Raw genomic sequence first — 19522 nt, forward strand, 5'->3', positions numbered from 1 at the left:
CATTAACATTTATGCATTGCAACTGATCCCACTGATTGTACAAAGGCACACAACTTTAACAAGTAATTGGTATTGAAAAATATAGTAAAGCACTTCAAGATTAAACGAGATTTATAAAGAAAGGAATTTTTAACCATTTACACATGTGCATATAAAATCTAAATTTAATCCCTGCCTACATCCTACAAACTAAGGAGAGTGCTATTAAATGTGTAAAGAATAAAGTATTTACATGTCCTTGATAGCGTCTGCTGTGTTGGGTCTGTCTCAGTGACAGTCTGAAACTGCTGCTGTCTTCTACGCTGATCAAAACAGTTTGTGGATACTCCCTGAATTGCACCTTATTAAAAATATTCATTCCGTGTCTTTTATGCATTTTTTCCCTTTTAAATTATCCTGCGGGCCTGATTGAACCTCTTTGGGGCCGGTTCCGGCCCACAGGTCGTATGTTTGACACCACTGGATTAGGGAGAATACCCAGCCCACACTGAAAAAGGTAACAACATAAAAAGGAACAAACCATGGATTCTAACAAGACCAACCCGAGTTGGTGTGGAAACCCCAACAATTTATGCTCGCAAATCAATGGATCGTCCCTCCACCAGAAACAGTATTATTCTTTGGGGATGAAAATGACCATTGTTATGATGCTATGCAGAGAACCCTTCTGCTGTTGCGCAGAAATTCCCACATTAATATTCTTCAATAACTCATTCGGCTATGTTATAACCAAGTCTTGTGGAATAAACTGTTGAAGCCTTCTCGGATGAAAGGCAAAACATGTCTTTGAAAACAAAACAGAGCAGTTCAGTTGTGAACAATTCGATGTCCTGAGAATGAAATGACCTGGATGAATAGGAATATCCACAAGCATATTGCATATAAATCCTTCACTACCCTACAGTCTTTCAAAGTGTGTGTGTGTGTGTGTGTGTGTGTGTGTGTGTGTGTGTGTGTGTGTGTGTGTGCGCACGCGCGTGTGTGTGTTATAGGGAGCGAGAGTTTAAATGCCACCTGCACAATCTAAAAACTCACTGCCAAACATCTCCATTGACCTTTTCGCCCTCATTATTCACTCTAACTACAGACACCCCGGTGTCTCTTTCACACCAGAAACAGTTGAAAGGCCTCTGCTACACTGAACTGATTTCACCTCCACTTAACCTGGAGGAAAACACACTCCACCCGGAGTAGTAGGTGTATGGTGCACTATACTTCTGTTCACAGGGATGTCTCCAGGATTTTTCTTTCCTGGGGCTAATGTGGGGGTTCACTGATAATAATTAAAAAAAAAAAAGCGGTGCTGATAAATAAATAAATATATTTTTTAATGTCAAATAAAATGCTGGAGGAGCTTAACTGGGGCTGCACAGATTTCTGACGGGCATCAGCCGTAATACCTGTCTTTTCACTTCATTGCCTATCACTATTCCTGTCACCAGAAATTATTGAGTGTTAGAATATGATACCCTCAAAATATGGTCACCGTGGTCTAGTAAGAAAAGTTTCTTGATGCAAATTCACAAGATGTTGATGATAACTGAATGAAAAATATAAGTTACGAGAAAGTTTTCTTCGAAAATAGTTGAGTGTTAGTTGTTGCACAAAATGTAACGTTAGAATTTTGAATGTGTAGTGTAATTACAATGACCATTTATAATGCATCATTCCATCCATTTTCTAATCTGCTCATCTTCACAAGAGTCGCGGGGGGTGCTGGAGCCTATCCCAGCTGTCTTTGGGCAGTAAGCGGAGGACACCCTGAACCAGTTGCCAGCCAATCGCAGGGCACACAGAGATGAACAACCATCCGCACTCACACTCACACCTCGGGACGATTTTGAGTGTTCAGTCAGCTTGTCAGGCTTGTTTTTGGGATGTGAGAGGAGACCCCAGTACCCAGAGAAAACCTACGCAGGCACGGAGAGAACATGCAAACTCTACACAGGAAGGCCGGAGCTGGAATCGAACCAGGTACCTCTGACTTATGAGGTTGACGCTCTAACCACTGGACCCCTGGGCCGCACCTATATTAACACATTTAATTTAGTTTGTGACTAAAATACAAGACACGTGTCTCAATTAGTATTTCGCCATTTATATTTATCCACTATTTTATACTGGTCTACTTAATAGTTTGCCTCTGTTAACTTTGTTCCTTTTCTTTTCATGCAGTCTCCTTTCTGTGCCGTTGCCTCAGTATATCTGGGCTGGAACATCACTGTCTCTGTAATTGGCTGTCATTGTTAAATCGTGGTGGAACAAGACTGGTCGTAAGTGAATATGTGGGAATATGTTCACATCAGTCGTACCTGTCACAGTGGGTGCTCGTCATTAAGCAAAATATAGAGCAGAGACATTGTATCAAGTATCAAGTACAAGTTTATTGTCAAATGTGCTCTATGTGTAACATACAGCACAGATGATTGTATCTACATGTGCAATGACTGTGGAACCAATATGTTATGCATTTGCTCTCAGCAACCCAAAAAAAATCCATTGTAGAGTATGTGGCACTACTTTTTGTCACTATTGGATACCATCCAGTGTGTCGTGGCATGATATTGAGATGTACTCTAGCACCTGTTCAGTAAGAAAAGTAAAAGTGTGCAGCAATCTATGAAACTGGTCTTTGTTTATTTTTCTTCGGGGAGTGGGGGCGGGGTGGGGGGGGGCTCACCCTAGGAAACGCTAACTGGAGGTGGAGACGATCGTATCTGGAAAATTCGGACACACTTTGATAACACCATTAAGGAAGGGACAACTTTTTCAGGGGTGGGGAACTCCGGTTCCTTGAGAACCATATCATGCCTGAATCAGAAGTGTTGGAGTAGGGAGGGATCTAAAAGAGGCAGGATCTGGCTCTCAAGGAACCGGAGTTCCCTACCCCTGATTTATGTGAAATGAGTTGAACAGAATTGTCTCGCTAATGAGATCGCCGACCAGAGAAAAATGGCCATATTGCTCAGCGTTCTGGGTGCGAAAACAGCCTCATTGCTACTACTAAACTGGCTGATAAAACCTTTGACGACATAACGGCAATTCTTAAAAAAAAAAAAAAAAAAAAAAAAAGACTTAAATCACTGTTAGTGATTGCCACCGCTTCAGATTTCACGAGAGTAACAAATCAAAGGCTGAGTCCATGTCAGAGTACATTTCTGAGCACTGTCGGTTTGGAGAGGCACTATCTGACGTGCTATGTGACCATTTCGTCTGCGGACTTCACAACGAGCCCGACCAGAAATGCCTTTTATGACAAGCCATTTGAGCATTTATTCCATATCTCTGACATTAGACATTAGTGTGTTACACTAGTTTGGTCTTTTTCAGCTAAGTGGACACTCAGCTACACTTGTTATGGACTTGTTGCATACAAACTAACTATTCATTTTCAGCAACATGTTAACATGTCAAACATGGATTATTCTCACATATTAAACGAGTGACCTATGATTTCCCGAACTAGTTAACGAGTGAGAGCTGAAATTCTCACCGAAAGTGGTTTTAATGAGGTTATTCATCGAGTCTGGAATGCCCTTGATGTTGCAAGATGAGAACTGGTGGTGCGGATGGAAGAAAACAATTTATAGACACAAGAAACACATTTCGGAGATGAAGAAGAGCACGCCTGATGCTAACTTTTTCACAGCATATTGGCTCTATTAATTTTGTATTCATTTTATGAGTTTCAATCAATATTATGAATAAAACGCTGAAAAATAAATGGGAGTTTTTAGGACATGCCTTTTATTTGGTACTGTAGAACTGAGTGTCAGTATATAATAATGAGAAAGAGGAATCAAATTTGTCTTTAGCAATGTTGAGATTGTCCATCCATCCATCCATTTTCTGATCCGCTTTACCCTCACAAGGGTCGCGGCGCGTGCTGGAGCCTGTCCCAGCCGTCATCGGGCAGTAGGCGGGGGACACCCTGAACCGATTGCCAGCCAATTGCAGGTCACACAGAGACAAACAACCATCCGCGCTCACACTCACACCTCGGGATAATTTAGAGTGTTCAATCAGCCTGCCATGCATGTTTTTGGAATGTGGGAGCAAACCGGAGTACCCGGAGAAAACCCACACAGGAAGGCCGCAGCTGGAATCGAACCCCGCGCCTCTGCACTGTGAAGTCAACACGCTAACCACTGGCCCACCAAGCCGCCCATCTTGAGATTAGATTACCCCAATTTGCTGAAGGTACTACATACTCTGTTTTTATACAGAAACACAAGCATGTGCTCATGGGACAAATGGAGTCTGGAGAGTAAGGCTCCTTCCTGTTGCCAAATTCTGATCATCTTGCCCGTCCACCTCATTCAGAATGCTGTAAACTGACCAGAATTGGTTTGGGTAATACACAAACTACTACTTTTCACAGTGAGACTGTATTATTTCTGTGTGTGTGTGTTTTCTTTTTTCCCCCCAGCTGGTAAATGGTTTTGGATATGACTGAAGTTAACTTAATCAAGCAATTGGAGCACAAATTATGAAATACCTTGCACAAACAAAATGGCACACTTAAAATTTACACTGCTTTTATCGACCGATCAAAGTGTTATTGTGGGATGTTTTACCATTTGAGGACAGCGTAAATGACAGAACAAGGGGCAGTTAGAAATTTTAATGTCATTTAATGTAACTTTTATGTTCAAATACCCTACATATGATCCACAAGGCGAGGGTGAAATACAGTATATGTAGTCCAGATGTTCACAAATGCAGATATCACTTTGCTTTACTTCTTTTTCACGGCATCCAAAATGAGCTTTGAAGACCCTCTGATTTTCGTCACTGGAGCAGATGAAGTTCCTGTCCTGGGTTTTCGCATCAAACTCCGTATTGACTTTTCTGATCAGGCTGAGGGCATGATGTGCTTGTACCTGCCAAGAGGTGTTACACATGAGAATGACCTCCAAAATGAGCTTACTAGTGAACTAGTGGGCATTTTTTACCTTACATGTTCACTAGTAAACTCCAAAATGACTTTATTGGTGAACTAGTGGGCATTGTTGAACTTACACCTGCTTTAAAGAGTACAAGAAACATTGTCCTGAAATGTCACATATTCATGTGAAATTGAAGACATACACTGGTCCAAAAGTCTTACCATTGGGAAAACTCAAGGTTAAAGTCAAATATGAAAAACAAACCTGTAACTTTGTGCAATTTGAACTAAAACATATTTGGACAACAATGGCGAAGTCGAATCAAACAAGTTTGAAGATCAAATCTATGAAGAATGTCTCAAAGCAGCATGCAGATACACAATCGGTACAGATAATTAACAAACCTGTTCAGTGAAGGCATAGGAACAATGAAAAACATCAAAGCATGTTTTGAGCGGCAAATTATCTTTTTTAGAACAGGCCCACAGGCTGCTCATGTTCCTTTTGGGGTTGGTGATTCCGCTAGTATGTCACAATCAAACTAATGGCCTACCATAGCAGACTTGGCGAGTCTGTGCTTATCATGTTTCTTCAGCAAAATGTTTCTTTCCTGTACCCCAAAATTACAGAACATCAAATTAAAAATATGACAAATATGCAAGTGAAGCAGCTGTTCAGGCCTCCATCCTTGTGAGCGCCACCTGATTTTCTTCCCTAGCCTGTGCCTGCATCTTCTATACTCCCTTCAAAAATATTGTAACAGTGAGGCCACTTCCTATTGCTATTGAAATGTTTGAGTGTGATGTCAAAAGAAGAACACATGACAAGAACGTAATATCCAAGGACGTATTTACTGGTGCGTCTCATACACAACACAACAAGACAGCACCTTTGGTTTAAAAGCAGCCTTTTTGTGTGGGCAAGGTGTGATTTATGAACCAGGTGTGTCTTATAACATTGAGTTTTCAAACGATAAAACGTTCATTTTTGGTTTTGCTTATGAAGACTACAGTTATGAGAGTTCGAGGCAAACATGAAAACCAGAGAGCTGCTTGTCAGTGAAACTAAGTGCAGAAACAACAATAGAGAATGAAATATTTGTGAGGGCTGTAAAGAAGGCACAAAACAAGTGTCAGTGAACGCATCACAATCCACGGTTCCTAGAAGTCTTAATGAAGACTAACACAGAAGCTACACCACAAGATGAAAACCCCTCATTAGTAGGAATAAAGTAAGAATGGAATTTCCGGAGCGGGATGACACATGTGTGAGGATGATGATTCAATCATGTCTCCACATCCTTGGGGGATTAAGTTTGCTTGGTGCTGACTCACTCCGCCATAAACTCCCACTGCATACCGGTTGCACACTTTTAAAATTGTGATTTATCTGAAAGATCTCCTCAGTTCTGCCTCACAGAGATTTTCACTGTACATTGCGAGTGACACTATTTTACTGACTGCCGTGAGCAGCCAATAGCTGAGTCGTGTCAGCACAAAAAACAACACAGGACGTAAACTGCAATACTGTTGTACTTCTTAGACTCAGCTGACCAAAGAGTAATTCAAGTGATAAGACACTGAACGCAAATGTTTGGCCTGAAAACCATTTTTCAATCAATTTTTCTACAACGTGGATTATTGAAATACTATGAAATATTGGTACTCATTGACGGCAGTAAAATAACTGGCTCAGAAAACCTCGTCTCTTTCATCAACCAACATATGTGTGTCTATATATATCCCACAGACGCGCTTACTCTCTTATGTTAATGAATTTTATATGTTAAGAATGAATTCATGACGAATGAGGGATTTAGCCTTAAAATGAGTGATTCACATTTGATGTATGAACATCAAGACTCTTGGGGGATTCAAGTGGCACTTTCTTGTGTATTCCAAGCATCACTGAGCAAATGTTCAACGGAATCAATTGATCTCATCAACTGGAATAGCTATTGGTATTAAAAAACAAACAAAAAAACCCCAACATAAACACCATTTCTTGAATACAAAGTCACAACTTAACAATGCTGTTCCAACATGCATTGCAAACTAACATTTTTAATTCATCTGATGACATGAGGTCTGAAAATATGACCAGTCAACAATGGAACGAACACATTTTGGCCAAATGAAAGCAAAGATACTGAAGGAGGTTTAACAAGGGACATTGTTCATTGCCTTTATAAGCAAGGCCTGCGGCATGTTCTGTGCTTCTTAAAGAATACAGCTCAATGGACATTTAATGCTACAATAATAGACAAACTATTTTTCATAGACAACACAGGAACTACATGAGTTATAAACCTGGTAGTGTCAGTATACAGTAGATGCAGCTGCCTTTCGTGCAGATGGTGTGAAGTTGATTTCTAGCCAGGACCCCAATATGCAGTCACAGTGGGTGGTTGCGTCAGAAAGGCCATCCAGCATAAAAACTGTGCCAAACAAATCATCCAAGCACCTTGCTCTCGGGATTCCTGATGGCACAAGCCAAGAATTCCAGGGTTTTTTCCCCCGAGTTTTTGGTCCCTAATCATAACATACCAGGGTGATACAATTTATCGTTTTATAAAAGTTAAAAAAAAAAACAAAAAAAAACTTTTTTTTAATACAATTGAGTTGCATGGTCTTCCAAAAAATAAGCGATGAGCAGATCTTATCTGTGCATTCTGCCATGATCGTGGTGGCGTAGGACCCCAAAAAGCAGGCATGAGGGAGGAGCAGGTTTGACTTGACAAAATGCATTAACAAAACATAAAGAAAACCAAATTCAGAATAAACAAGGTTCTGGAAACAAAGTAACAAACTAAAACCTGCGGCAGAAGTGAAAACACAAGCACAAACCAACAGAAACAATTACCTGACACTAAGTGGTCGGGCAGAGAGTCCTTTTAAACAGAAAACTAATGACACAATGACCAACAGGTGTGCAGCTGCAGGATGAGCCCAACAGTGCCACCTGTTGGTCACAAACGGATCCATGACACATGCGTGGAAGTCAAGTGGAAAAAAAAAATGGTTACCAAGATGGTCATTGAAATTATGTATGCTCGTGCAAAAGTGTATGTCTAACTGTACAACTTAGAAGCTTGCAGGCATTGTAGAAAACACTTTATTGAGCCTTAAGTGGCAAAACAACAGATGGTGTTAAAAAAAAAAAAAAAAAAAAAAAACACCAGTGCAAAGCTCCCAAAAGTTCACCCACAAACAGAAAGAGTAAATGCAGTTGTAAACCTCTCTTCATCCTTCACAATTCCCTGACAGAAAAGAAAGATCCATATGGAAATAAAATATGAAGTAAAATTCTTGAATGCCTTTATTTCGACGATATCTTTAAACTGAGTTTTTGCGACCTAAAAGTGCTGAAGGATTTATATTTCATTTCTGTGTGAATGGATAGTTTCAGTGAGGTGAGCATCTTAATTCTGTCATATTTGTATTTTCTATAAATACACTAGTTTTGTTAGGATGCAGAGGTTTAGAGTTCAAGTGGCTCATGTGGCGTCATGAAAAAGAAGGAGAGAGAATGGATGGAAGCTACGATGATGTGTGAAAAAAAGAAATAAACCATACCTACTGACTGAATGTCTGTTTGAAGTTAAATGTTTCACGTAAACTCCAACCTACCTGGGAAAGTAAAGGTGCCCATACGAACGGAGAAGTGTTTTTCTTTTGAGGGTGCAACTAATCAACAGAGGCTACGATACGGTAAGCTGGCCAATGGACAGTGAAACTAATGGAGGGACAGAAAATGTGATCAGCAATCGTTTTCTAGGCGCTGTCACTTTGTAAATTGAGAAACGTCTCTGTTGTTGCGTATTATTGTGGCATGTCAAAATGGCGATTGGCTTTGAGTGTTACACTGCCTTTCGCTCACATTTGGTTTATGTGTCCGAAACAACAGCAACTAACTAATGCAGCATATTACATGAATCTACCATTTGCTATAAAGCCATTTCGTTACGGTATGTGCTGTCAGCACTAGATATTCCCATGCACCAGGGCAAAGCACTACTTTCAGAGGTGCTTTGGGTCCACACGTGATGCACTGCAGCCGGTCATTTAGAACCAGCATCCAGCCAAATGTCATTGAGCACTTAATGAAGCTGAACTGGAGTGTCTCAGCAGAGGGCGGCACAGGCTATGCATGTTGAAAATGGATTAAATAAAAACCAATCTTTCTAATGGTTGAAATCTTCTAAATCACAGACCTTTGTTGCTTTCACATTGAATACTATTTGATAGCCCCAAAATTGACCATACCCATAATACGCCACGCGGCCCAAAATCTGAAAATTGCTTCAATTGCCCACCTCTGACTTGTATTCTGGAACCCTGTGTTCAGGTGGACTTGACAAAATATATTAACAAAACACTGAGAACACAAAATCCAAAACAAAGTCCTGAATACAACAAGAACTAAAAGTAACAAATAAAAACCCACGGCAGGAGTTGAACGCTGAACACTACCCCAACCCTGAATGGTCGGGCAGGGAGTCCTTTAAACAGAAAAACCTAATGACATGATGACCAACAGGTGTGCCGCTGTAGGAGGAGCCCTACAGTGCCACCTGTTGGTCAAAAACAGATCCACTGTGACAATTAGCTAGCTTATGAGGTGTAGCCTTCAGGGACAGTTCAAAAACAGCAATTTTTTTCACATGGCCTTCAATCAATCAATCATCCACCCATCTATTGACCGACCGATCCATCCATTTTCACGATTTCCCGCTATAGAGCGGAATACATTCTAAAAGTAATCTTCCCGATACTGTACATCGGATACATTAAAGGTGCTTTTCCTAATTCCACAACTGCCTGAATTTTCAACAATGTAGTGGTAATGTATAGGTGCCTTAATTATTCTCTTATTTTTATGTATGCCTATCATACACCACCCCTGAATATGCTCTGGCTCCGCCACTGGATGGTTCAGATGTCTCAGCAGAGCTGACACCATATGACAGGTGGGTAAAATGAGAAATGCCCGAACAGCTGTTGAATGTGTGCCAAGCAGTGAGTGGCTCTTGTATTATTGATCAGCTATAGTTCGAGAGGGAGATTCAGAGTGACAAGTACAATTTTACCACAGACAGAGGACACGCACAGGTTGCACAATTATAAAACATTAATGTGTCACTTCATTTATGCATCAGTCTGTCAGTATGAGATCCAAAATATTGTTTGTCTATGTGTGCCCTGGCAATCAATTCAGGGTGTACCCCGCATACTGCCCAAAGTCAGTTGGGATAGACTCCAGCACCCTCGGAAGGATAAAGTAATTCAGATAATGGATAGATTTATATTGATCAAGTGATCCGTTGTTCTCGTTTCTGCACAACTTCCCTTGTAGCATCCCTTCCACTACACTTTGCAGTTGTAAGTCTGAAAACTAAATCCCCTGTCTTAAAATAACTGTTGATGTGAAGTTATTACATCATCATTGAAAAGTTTTTCAAAGGTTTGTCAAAGTGCAAAATGAATCATTAGTGACTCACAGGATTTTGTGCTGTCAGAGTTTCAGGGAGTTATTTTTGTCACAAGCCAATTAAATTCCATTCGCGGTGTTATGAATTTTGCCGCAGTGCATCACATGATACAACCTTCAAACAACAGAGGGGAACTTCAACCGATCTCAACCACAAATTGTCACAACAGCGATTCAATTAAAGACAAAGGAGTTGCAATTACAAAGAATATGCCATTGCGGATTAAGACTCAATTAAAAAAAAAAAAAAAAAAAAAACCTTGCGCAGAAGTGAGTTTACCTCCTGGGCTCAAACAGAAGTACACTGGAGGTAAAATCAACACATAAGATCTCCAGGTAAATGCCTTTTTCAGATTCTGCTTTTTGCATAGGAACTTTCTATCACTACCTAAAAGAGATGACCTTGGACTACTTGGAGGAAAGGTTCTAAATTTAAAAATGCTTCAGAAAGGTGCCTTGATGCAACCATTAACCCATTTGGCATAGATTGACCAACCTTTATAAACGGATAATACCCAACGATATTTACAGCAACAATCTACCGATCATGTTTACCAACTGGTTGCAACGAATTTCAATTAAATGATGCTACAAAGTATAAAACAAGTACTCATGATGTTGATATCATGCAACATTAGAAGCTAATGTCGTGTCCCATAATTTACACCATAAAAGAAAATAAAATGCCCTATCACCATAAAAAAGACCGCTGGGAATTTACGTATTAATACAAGCTTCCTCTTCTAATTGATTCTCACCATTGGCGACAACCTGACTGATAAAAAAGACAGGCACATATGAAAAAAGGCGCAAGTAAGAGACTGAAGTCCACTGCACACTGCTTCTAAATCCCACTAGGACCAATGCAAAAAATGACAGTTCGACACTCACCCCCGCACGCCAGGCAATTTGGCATAAACACTTCTTATGATGCAAACTGTGGGAACCTGTATCGCGTACTGACGCTCCTCGTATATATTGTACCATATGACTTTTTTTTTAATCCATAAAAAGATGGTGTGTCAATCAAAGAAGACACAGATCGCTACAGAAATAGGACATGGGTGAGATTCCTAGACAACCTTTCCACTTCGCTCAAGTTGGCGCATTAGGCCTCCACTCTACCCTTTGATGAGCCATGATCCTCACCTCATTCCATGTCCTCCATTCTGCATCGGCCCTCTCCTCGACTGTTATAATCCGTCATGTTGAAAGGTCTGTTTTTTTTTTCTTTCAGTTACTGGGACAGATGGAGGGGCGGCATTTCCACCGCACGCCACTTGTCATCACAATTAGTTTGTAAGCGCTGGAGAGAGAAGAGTGAGTGAGAGGAATATTGTTTAGCTTTGTGTAGGTTTGCTCCTGTCCTCCTGCGCAGTATATCACAGTTGTTGTTTTTAGTTGTTAGTCTTTTTTTCCGGTGACTTACCCCTCTTTTGCTTCGCTCACTTGTCTGAGTTATTCCTACCCTCATTTGGAAGATTTGCTCGGTAGGTGTAGTCTTTTGTTCCTGGTGTCTTTTTCTTCTTCCTCACATCTTACGTGCTGTGCTCTCTTAGTTTAATAAATTGTCTGGTTGATGCGATTGCCTCTGATAATATTTTGGCCTCCATATATTTGCATACATCCGCCTAACAGAATATTCCAGCCATATCATGGGCCCGCAGAGGTTGAGCAATTTCGCAGAGCTTTGTCCAACCAAGGGGCATTGGTCAGACAAAATGATTTGTCGGTTTGTGCTCTTACTGCCACCATTGCTGACTTTGGCATTCAGTTTGAGCAAACCTGCTCTCAATTAACGACCGGTGTGTCAGGCAAGTCACCCATGATCTCTATCCCACCGATAGTCAGCACATCACCCATTAGGGAACCTAACATCCCACAACTCTAACCACTATGGTGGCGAACCTGGTGGTTGCAAACAATTTCTTCACCAGTGTTTATTAGTATTTGATTAACAACCTTTTACTTATGCCACTGACAGAGCAAAAGTGACATATATTATGGCTTTGCTTTCATACAAAGCTGCTGACTGGGCTATGGCTACTAGTTACAATAATCTGGAGTTCCGTTCCTAACTTTCAGATTTTTGACCACCAAGGACAAGGAAGCAGGAAGTAGATTGATTGACTGCTCGCAAGAAAATCAAACTGTTGCTGATTTTTGTATTTCCTTCTGTATTTTGGCTGCTGTTAAGGTATTATTCCTCTCTGTTAGTTGGATTTGAAAGAAACAAAGAATGTAGAATGTTGTTGGAGGTATTTCCTGCTCACTGTGTTTACAATTACCTTTAGTGCCCCTTCAACCCCCACCACTTTTAGGGCCCCCCTCCATAGGACATGTTTAACATCAAAAGAGGAACTGTTATCTCAAGTATCTGTGTTCCTGCCGTCACACCAAATGGTGGGTAGTGGTGGTCTGGTCTCACCTCACCACTCCCAACTTCTTCCAGTCACACCAGGTCAGATGACGTTACTTTCTTTGTTTCCTGGATTTGCATGAGAGGCGTACCTCCCCGCCTCTCATTATCATATTGTTTCCATATAATCTCATGAATGTGTTTCTTTTACGCTTCCTGACTGAAATCTGGAACTCTCAGGAGCCCGAATCGATTTGTAAACTGCAGAAAAATAAATTAAACCCTTCGAAGGAACTGTTCATTGACTCCAGCCTTTATTTGGATAACCAAAATCCTCATTATCCGAAATTAACGAACACGCGGAGGAAGAGAAAGGCCACTCTTCCCCCAATACTGCCAAGACTGGCTTTGACGAGAAAGCACTTTGCGGCATTTTTCGAAACGGTCTTGTCATGGATTTGGCGTGATAGTAGGGGACCCCAAAAAGCAGGGAGGCAGGAGGAGCAGGGTGGGCGGAAAAAAATGTATTAACAAAAACACTTTCAGGGGTACACTGGAAAAACTAAAACAAAAACACAATGTCTTGAAAACCACAAGAAACCAAAGTAACAACCAAACAAGAAACCTATGACAGACACACAGACACAAACTGATCCGACGAAGACTGACAAAATCCAGGAAACTAAAAACAAGCAAAGTGACCAGATGAGAACAGCTGGACAAGACACAAAGGGTTGAGGGTGCTGACTGGTTAAAGCAATGGACCCGGATGACGCGAACAGGTGAAGACAAAAAGGGCAACAAGGACCCAAAACCAAATGTCATCTAAACAAAAACATAACAGGTCTAAGTTAAAGATACGTTGGCAACACGGGATGAAATTTCATGATTGGAGGAACTCATTGGATTGGTCATCTGGTTGGATAACCGGCTATGAGAACGAACGAGGGGTAGAATTTGGTGGTCCATCTCCTGTTCCATCATCACGGAGCATGCCTGGAGAATCTGGGCGGCCTTCATTTTCCAAGACATCAGTGGAGCCAATGCAGCTTGGAGGTGGTCGCCTTTCGGCTGCCGAACGCTCCCGATGGATGCTGCTTTGCATGTCCCTGTATTTTGGTCTTCTGGGACACGAAGTGGCGACTTGTCCTCAAATCAGGTTCACAGTCGCCCCACAGACCGTCAGATCTCGAGACACTTTGGTACTTCTCACCAGTCTTCTGACTATACCTGTCCTCCTGCTGGGTTTTGTGTACCCCAAAGTAGAAAACCTACTAAAAGAAACTGTTATGGATGCGAACCAAAAGAGACTTGAATTTAACGGGATTGTGTCATTTGGGGGCTTAGGGTCAAGGCTACTGCACTTATTGATTCTGGTGCCGATGACAGTTCTTTGGATGATTCTGGGGTGCAGTTTCTTAAGTGTCCTGTTACCACACGTGAGATGCCGAAAGAAGTGAATGATGTTGACGGGCGTATCCTGGCAGTTGTGACCCACGAGACGGAGACATTTTTGCTTAAGTTGCTCGACAACCAGAAGGGGTCCATTTGTATTTTTGTAATGCCTTCACAATCAACTTCGGTTGTTTTAGTCTTGATTTGGCTTCATTACATTATCCCAACATTGATTGGAGGAAACTGCGGATAGAAAACTGAAGTCATTTTTCTCATACTCATTGCCTAACGGCTGCAAATTATTTTGCTCAGTTCTCTGTCAATGAGGTTGATGAAGAAATTGATTTATCCGAAGGACCCCAAGAATATCAAGATATTGAGTAATGATAAGGCTCAATCCCTTCCTCCCCACCGGTTTTATGACTGCATCATTGATCGAGTGCATAATGCCACCCTGCCAAATATGGTTACGTATTGGTGTAAAAGATAGTAGGTGTACTGTACTGTATATATCTGGTGTATCGCTGTGTCTCGCACGTTTATAACAAGAAAGTGGAATTTACACCTGTTTGAAAGCTTCCGTGCATTTTGATTGGCTATAATATGCTACATTACCAAATCATGCAATTAGGATTCAAATTACGAGATTCGGCCACTTGTGAAATCTTGTGGGAGAAACCTGCACACTGCGCAAGTTTGTAGTGGAGATCGGCGGCCATTTGCATTATCAATACTCGCCCCCGCGCGATGATGTCGGTGAGGATAAGTGGAGTCAAATTAATTTTTTATGTTCAAAAGGAATATGTTTTCTATGTTCAAAAGGAAACACATTTTAAATGATCCTGGACCCAAAGAAGTTTTTCCACAAAGGTTAGGGAAATTCTTATGAATCTTAGGAGACTTGGACTGAAAAGAAACAACCCCCCCCAAAAATAAATAAATATGTGCAGACCTATGGTGCATTCCCATCAGATGCAAATTGAACCATTTGTACAACGTGACTTCATATAAATCCATCCATTCATCCATTTTCCGAACCGCTTTGTCTTCACTAGGGTCGCGGGGGTTGCTGGAGCCTATCCCAGCTGCCTTCGGGCAGTAGGCGGGGGACACCCTGAACCGGTTGCCAGCCAATCACAGGGCACCCAGAAACGAACAACCATTTGCGCTCACACTCACACGTAGGGACAATTTGGAATATACAATCAGCCTGCCATGCATGTTTTTGGAATGTGGGAGGAAACCGGAGGACCCGGAGAAAATATAATTTTTTATATATATAATAAAAAAAAAATATGTGGATCAGATTGTGTTCAACCTTAGAAGTTCAACTGTATTTTATGACTGAGGATTAATTTAATTCATTCTGAATAAAACATGGCTAGATGGCTCTGTTGGAGGCAACAATCCGTCTTCTCTTCTCTCACTTTCAATCCTCCTTTCTATATGTGATACCTCCTCACATTTCTGCCCCTCCTCTCATTGTAATGTTATCTCGCTTTGCTTACTCATTCTCCATCACACCTCCCTTCTGCGCTCCCTTCTTGACTCTCAGTTTGCCCTATCCCTCACTCACCCTCGTACACATACTCGCACACCAACACTCCGACACCCTCTGCTGGCTGCTTTTCGTCCATCTTGTTTGCTGTCTCCCTCCCCTCATCTCTCTCTGCATTGCAGTATCTGTGTCAGCCATCGGCAAGAATAGCTGTCTTCTGTGTGTGTGTGTGTGTGTGTGTGTGTGTGTGTGTGTGTGTGTGTGTGTGTGTGTATGTTTTGTCTGAGTGTGGGTGTGTGCTCGTCGCTGCAGTCCCTCCTCAGCAGCTGGACTAGAACTGTAATGCTTCTTCCTTTCAACTTTTTTCTTTCATCTGTTTGCAATTTTCAGCTATTTGTGTCTCATTCGGATTTCTTTTTGATCCCATTTCTCGAAACACTGTCAGCATGTTTTCCTTTACCTCAATATTTCACTGTTATTGCCCCCCCCCAAAAAAAAACAAGCCCATAATTTTGGACGAACAGGACAATTTTAATCACTTAATGAAATAAATGATCAGTAAATGTAGAAGACCACCCAAATTCCACAGTGTTGCATCACCGATATACATCTTTGAACAGACAAATGTCACTTTTGTCTCAGACTGAAAATTAACGACTGGACTCGAACCTTCTGCCTCCTTCTCACACTCTTCTGTCCACCACCCAAAGTGACTAAGCAGCCCCCGGGAACACCAGAGTTTTCCTGGTGTGTTCTGTCTCTGCCTTAAGGCAGACCTATTTTTCCTCTGTTTGTATCCTTTGGCTGTACAATGTTTTTTTTTTTTTTCACAGGCTGAAAAAGAAGCATCACCACAGCATGGGTGGTGAACACTGTTAAGAGGAGCATTGCCAAAATGTTTGCTTTGAAAGTGCCACATATGTTGTATTGGATTTCGATTGCAGGGCTCATTGGCAGGATACTCATTGTATTGATAAGCAAAACAGTGCAGAAGTGCATACAATCGAATCAAAATTAGGCTTCAATCTTATGTTGGTACCAATCTGATTTGAATTGGAGACACTGTATTCTTGTAATTTATAATATTTGTCCTGAATGTATAGACATGAGATTGCAGATGGAAGCTTTAGTCCAACTAAATGTTTAAACTGGACGTTTAACTCAGGCATCCATCCATCAATTTCCTAAATCTATTCCTGGGGAACAGTGGGCATATTTGCTAATTCTTGTTATATGATAAAACTGCCTAGGTGTGAGTGTGAACTTGGATGGTTGTTCGTCTCTGTGTGCCCTGCGGTTGGTTGGCTGGCAACCGGTTCAGGGTGTCCCCCGCCTACTGCCTGAAGACTTCTGTGATAGGCTCCAGCACCCACCACAACCCCTTTGAGGATAAAACAGATCAGAAAATGGATGGATGGATTACCTCTTCAATGTCATTTATTATGAAATTGAAAGCAGATGATGGCATTATGTTAGTGTACCCTGCCACTCGCTGAAAGTCAGTTGCGCTAGGCTCCATCTTTGCAAGCTTTGCACAAGTGGGAACGAACATGGATTGCTGGAAAAATAACCCTCCATTTCTAATGTTGGAAAATTGAATTAAAATAAACAGGCTCTACTGTTTGCTTATTTACTGCTGATCGAGCCATTCTGCAGCGAAAGAGCAGCAACAGCAAAAAGACCTACTTTAGCTCCGAATTTGATAACAGGAGCAAGGCAGACGATTTCCACAACACGAAATGACCTACCACCCGCTTACATTTTGAAAATGACAAGGATGGTTGGGGACCTGGCCTAGCCTTTAGCTGGAGTGTAAAGTGAAAGTAAATTGGTTGGGAATTAGAGTGTCCATGTAATGACTTGCAATACGGATTTTAAGATATCCTGTAAAGGCCCCAGGCGGCCATGACATTCCCTCACCTTCTGGTTCAGACTGCAAACCGGTAAGGAGGTCCTGGACAGATTGCAGAGCTTGATGTCAATCTCGTTAAAAAAAAAAATGTGAAAAGGGCAGTTCAAAGATTAAATTACTTTTCGTTCAGTTTAAAAGCATTTCAACATGCAATAGCTGTTCACTTGAACAGCAAAATAAAGTTTAGAAGACAACGAGATGTTCATTTCAGGAGAAAGTGAGAATAAAAGACCAGCATACAAATTAAGTTCTGGCAATCAGACACATTTGAAGAGTGGGGTTCAGAACTCCACCGTTATCGATCATCTTCCATCAATCCCAAGCATGGTGAGTGTCCTGCTCCATTTCTCAATCATTTTATCCCGCTGGAGACCAGTGTGTATTAGCTTATCCATCAGTCACTGAAAGATCCCAAAGTGGTCCCCTGCCCCCCAAGTGAGCTGTCATTCTTGACACAGTAGCTTCTCTGTCAGTCAGACTCTGAGGAGCAGAGAGGCAAATCTCCAGAGTAACTAACATGACTGCTGGGATCACAAAATGCCTCATGATGGCATGACATTCAGATTTCAGTTTGTCATGGTGCCTGGTGGGCAGAGTGTACTGTTAGTGGGTGAGCTCGTGTCAAACTGTGAAGAAACAAACCCAGGTGGGACACATTCATGAAAAGGAACACAATTCATACGATATTTTCAACCTTTTGTTCAAAATAAACTGAAAAGTGGAGTGTGCAAAATTGGAGCTGAATATTATCGCACACCGTATAGTTATCTACTTTAAAAAAAAAAAAAGAAAAAGTTTAAAATATCAAATTAATTTCATACATTTTCAGGATGCTGTCCCACTTCCTGTTGATTTTTCTTCTATGTAACCTGAAATGTGACAAACGGTGAAAAACTTCTCGGGGCCAAACACTTTCACAAGCCATTGAAACAGTGCATACTTTGCATGTTGCATACTTCACCTAGAACATTTTAGACTTAATATTCAGCTAATAACAGGATTTTTTATCACGCATCTGAATTATGACCAAAGTCAAACTGGCCAGCTCCAAAGAATGCTTGGCCAGAAATGACAATGCAGAACAAGGCTGAAATCTGTTTGGACAAAAATCTTACTCCCACATGCACGGGCTACAAACAGTGCAGCCCAAAAAAAAAAAAAAACCCTCTTTGAATGAGCAGAAAACAGCACCAAAGGAACACTGAAACAGGATTCCCCACTACTTTATCTTGTCATTGCAGACCATGATCATGATTTGTTTGCCATCAAGGCAAAAGTAAAGCGATGCTCGTGAAATACTTTTAATCAATTTCAAGGAACTTGAAGGGTTTTTTTTTTCTCTTTCTCTGTGGGACCAACCAGGTGGCAGCAGCAGTAGTCAAGGGAGACCGAAGCAGATGCTGATACTAATTGGACATTGTGGTGTGTGTGTGTGTGTGTGTGTGTGTGTGTGTCAGAGCTTATCTGTGTGTGTCCGTGCGCCCGGGCAAGTAGACTGGTGTTGAGCATGTATTGCTTTCTGTTTGCCATGTGTTGGTTTTTTTTTACGGCAACTTATCCACAGCTGAAATTTTTAAAAAAATGATTACATACAGTGTAATAAATACATGTAGCATGGTGTCGAGTGGTTAGCACAATCGCCTCAGAGTGGAAAGTCGGGGGTTCGTTTGTAGCATTGAGTGAGCACATGTTTTCCCCGTGCCTGTATGGGTTTATTCCGGCGCAACTTTGGTTTCCTCCTACATTGCAAATACAAGCATGGTGGGTTGATTGAACGCTCAAAAATCATCCTGAGGTGTGAGAGCATATGGTTGTTTGTCCATATGTGCCCTGCAATTGGCTGGCGACCAGTTCAGGGTGTACCCCTCCTACTGCCCAAAGACAGTTGGGATAGGTTGTCTGCGAACCTCGTGAGGATAAGCGGTTTGAAATATGTATGGATGGCTATATACTGTGTGTGTGTGTGTGTGTGTGTGTGT

The 19522-nt window shown here is 41.4% G+C and overlaps 1 long non-coding RNA gene across 1 annotated transcript in view; it reads left to right on the plus strand.

Moving 5' to 3' along the window:
• The first annotated feature begins 218 nt into the window (after positions 1-218).
• LOC109529560 (uncharacterized) overlaps positions 219-19522 on the plus strand; it is a 22049-nt gene continuing 2745 nt past the window's right edge. The window contains exons 1-2 of the long non-coding RNA XR_002170861.1: positions 219-314; positions 11394-11400. This is a non-coding gene — a long non-coding RNA (uncharacterized LOC109529560). The remainder of the gene's footprint in view (positions 315-11393; positions 11401-19522) is intronic.

This window comes from Hippocampus comes, unplaced genomic scaffold (assembly GCF_001891065.2).
Source record: "Hippocampus comes isolate QL1 unplaced genomic scaffold, H_comes_QL1_v1.1 scaffold169, whole genome shotgun sequence".
Taxonomy (NCBI): Eukaryota; Metazoa; Chordata; class Actinopteri; order Syngnathiformes; family Syngnathidae; genus Hippocampus; species Hippocampus comes.